This window comes from Lactuca virosa, chromosome 8, assembly GCF_052849685.1.
Source record: "Lactuca virosa cultivar CGN04683 chromosome 8, Lactuca_virosa_CGN04683_v6, whole genome shotgun sequence".
NCBI lineage: Eukaryota > Viridiplantae > Streptophyta > Magnoliopsida > Asterales > Asteraceae > Lactuca > Lactuca virosa.
Window position 1 is genome coordinate 391,139,907 of NC_136433.1, and position 4,276 is coordinate 391,144,182.

Genomic DNA, 4,276 nt, shown 5'->3' on the forward strand with positions numbered 1-4,276 from the left:
CCATCAAAGCATAATCTTTACTTGTTAGATCATATTCAGAGAGATCTAAATCTTCTTCTTCTTCAGCAGCATTCTTTCCTTTGGTAATTAGGGCCAAGGACCCCATACTAGAAACCATATTCATTTCTTTAGTCACTGCATTCTCATGTGACTTCAATATTCCCACCATTTTTGCTAGAGAATAAGTCTTGAACTGTTCATGTGCTTTCACAGTAGACACCACAGCCATCCATTCAGGTCTAAGACCATTCATGAAAGTGACCTTTTGTTCAATGCCTTTCCTTTCAATCACATGCTTCATCATCTTACTAAGTAGATTATTAAAGCGATCGAAGGCCTGAATGAGCTTCTCTTCAGTCTTCTGCTTGAAGTCACCAAATTCTGAGAGCAGTAGTGTTTGGATTGAATGCTCAAGATCTTCATCTGTAGAATACAATTCCTTTAGCCTGTCCCATATTTCTTTTGCCGTTGTGCAAGAGCTAACTAAGCGAAATGTGTCGGATTGTAGAGCAAACCTAATCATTCTCAAGGCTTTGATGTTGCACTAAAACTTTTCCTTCTCATCTTGTGGGATGTATTTCACATCATTAACGAGTTGATTGTACTCCTTTTGAGTTTTAATGATTCTTGAAGTGCTTGAGTGAGCGAATGGACCTGCAGTAATCGCCTCCCAGATTAAGTATCCATTATCTTCTGAACCAATCACATAGTCTTCAAAGTGATGAGTCCAGACTTCATAATCTTGAGTGTACAGTATAGGAATCCTTGTCGTCGATCCTATACTATTGGAGATATTGATTGGGTTTGACTGAGAATCATCCATGGACATGACAATGTTTGTTCAAAAACCTGTTTGAGATCAGACTTATAAAATCACGTTAGGGCAAGATCGAATAATTAAAGAACTACGTCAACAGCAGATGACGGCTCTAACAATATCAATCAAAGCGGAAAACCCTAAGATCTTCTTTAACAGAAGGAATGTGTATAGATTACACAGTCTCCTGCTCTGATACCAATTGTTGAGTTTAACGAACTCTTAGATCGATTAGATCTTCAACAGGCCAAACAATAAAAGTAAACAAACATAATAAACACAAAACAGAATCAAGTAATGCTTGAATGATTCAAATGTAGTCACGCCTCAGCAGAGCTCGATCAAGAACTTCCACTGTAGAGGCGAGCTAGGGTTTTAATATTAATTAAACATAATACTTTGTCCCGCACTTATAAAGGATGCATGCATTCACCTTAAATACTAAACCCTAATAACATATACACGGTTGGACAGGCCCGAACCGGATAACAAGACTGGGCTAAGGACCGAGCCCATGGACGCATTACAATAAGACCAAACAACTAGGAAAGATGTTGATCCTAAGGTAGAAGCTCGGAAAGCTCACAAAAAGGAAATTAAGTCGAGACAGAATTCTAGATTCCTTGAGAACTCCAAAAAGAGTGTATCTCGGACTACCAACCCACCAACTAAGTGTCACAACACCTTCGCACCCACTAAGATTCTCAAAAGGCCATCTAATCCTCCCAATCCGGTAGAACATAAGAAAGTGGTCAGTCCTACCCCACAAAAGCCTATTGTAGGTACTCAATCTGTCCGAACTAACTCTCCTTGGATTGTTTCATCTGTTTTCATAGCCAAACCTGATGGTACAATTTTCAAATCTCAACAGCTTTCAAAACCAAACGTATCATCAACCAAAGAACAGATTGTTAAGAAAACAGTTTCTCAAAAATCTTCAAAACAAAATATTGTATGGAAAGTAAAAAATCATACAAATGAAACTGCAACTCCGAGAGACACAATGTTTCCCACTGCTCCAGAAGTTGAGTGTTTGAGAAAAGTTGTTCCGAATCCTCATGTCATTGAGTATGATTATTGGATAGATGAAAGAACCATGGCTTTCTGTTTGTTCCCTAAGGAATCTCGGAATAAACCTTCCAAAACATTTGTTGCTCAAAAGTCACAACCAAAGCCTAAGACTCATGCCTTTGTCCCAAAACCTAACTCGGAGCCTAAAAACTCCACAAGTCACTAATTTTGCAGGCACTCTATGCTTCGGACCAAGAAACAATATGGTATATTGATAGTACTTGCTCCATGCACAAGACGGGGCAAAAGGACTTTCTGCGAGATCTCAAACTTTCACTAAATGCTGGCTACGTGACGTATGGCAACAACTCCAACTCTCAGATCAGAGGTTATGGAATCCTTACAAATGGCAACTTCTCCATTTCAAACGTGGCATATGTAGCTGACTTGAAGCATAATTTGATAAGTGTCTCAACTCACTGATGCGAATCGACAAGTTGAATTCTGCAAGAAACACAACTATGTCATGTCAGAAAACCGGAATGAATGTTTAATCAAGTCAAATCACAACAAGAACATGTATCCTCTTGACATCAACATGATCATTGGCAAGCCCCAACTCTGTTTACTCTCAAAAGCTGTTCCTGATGCCAGTTGGTTATGGCATAGGAGGCTTGCTCATCTGAACTTTAGATATATGAATGATCTTGTTTCCGGTGAGATGGTAATAGGTCTGCCACTCCTCAAGTTCGAAAATGATCATTTATGTGTTGCATGTGAGTGTGGAAAGCAATCGAAGAAGGGTCATCCCATTATCATTGAAAAATCTATCTCAGAGCCGTTAGAACTTCTACACATTGATCTGTATGGACCCTCAACGGTAGAGAGTTTGCATCACAAAAATACATTCTTGTGATTGTGGATGACTTTACTAGGTTCACCTGGGTCTTCTTCCTAAGGCTCAAGTCAGAAACAGCCTCCGAACTCATCAACTTTATCAAAGGAATTAAATTTCTCATCAAACTTCCAGTAAGGCGAATCCGAAGTGACAATGGTTCAGAATTCACAAATTCCACCATTGAGAACTTCCTTACTGAGAAGGGCATTGACCACAACTTTTCTGCTCCATACACTCCATAACAAAACGGTGTAGTCGAACATCGCAACAGAACACTTGTTGAAGCTTCTCGATCCATGCTTAACTTTGCAAATCTTCCACTCTATCTTTGGGCTGAAATTGTTTCAACTGCTTGCTTTACTCAAAATATGAGTATCATCAATCGATGTCCTAATAAGACACCGTATGAAGCCATGAACGGTCAGAAAGTATCTATTTTCTTCATGTTTTTGGATGTAGATGCTTCATCAAGAACAACCGCGACCAGCTTACAAAGTTCCAACCCAAAGCTGATGAAGCTATCTTTCTTGGATACTCTGCTAAATCAAAGGCTTATCGAGTTCATAATCGGCGGACTCGTGTTCTGGAAGAAAGCTTTGATGTTACCTTTTATGACAATTTTGTTCGGAATTCTTGCCCAACCCATGTTATAACTCATATCATGGAGTCCGATGCTCCAGCGCCAGGATGTCTGAACCAACAAACAATCTATGAAGTTGACTTTGAAACCTTGTTCGGACCCTCAGAAATAGCTCTTGATTCGGAATATCGAACAAGACATACCTCATCAACCGAAGCTCCGGTTTCCCAAAATGTTTTAGGTCCGACACCTAATTTTTCTCCATTTGATTCCGAACCGTTTTAACCTTCTTAGGTTGAGGGGGAGAATGGTCAACCTTCCCTTGAATCAAATGTGGATGGATTCCTAGATGCAACTGCTGAATTCGACTCTAATCCTATCAACACTGATGATGATGCAAATTTCTTCGATTTCCCACCTGACGATGATGTCAAACTATCCGGTTCAGAACTTCAGGGGGAGCATCATCCACAAGTTCAAACTATTCAGGGGGAGTAACACAACCCCATTGTTGATATAGGATCATCTGCTGCACAAGAGCTTCCGAGACTACATGTTTGGACTAAGGATTATCCTCCTAACCAAGTTATTGGATATCCAAATGCTGGTGTATAAACTCGTTATGCCACAAGTGTTCAAAATGAATGTCATTTCTCGGCATTTATCTCAATGGTTGAACCCAAATCCATCAAAGAAGCACTAGAGCATGTTGATTGGATTACAACCATGCAGGAAGAATTGGCAGAATTCGATAGAAATGAAGTATGGACTCTCGTCCCTCCTCCTCAGAATCATCTCATTGTTGGTACTAGATTGGTGTTTCGGAACAAACTAGACGACGAGGAGTCATTATTCGGAATAAGGCAAGATTGGTGGCTAAAGGATTCACACAGATTGAAGGACTTGACTCTGATGAGACCTTTGCTCCTGTTTCCCGTCTTGAAGCCATCAGAATCTTTCTTGCCTATGC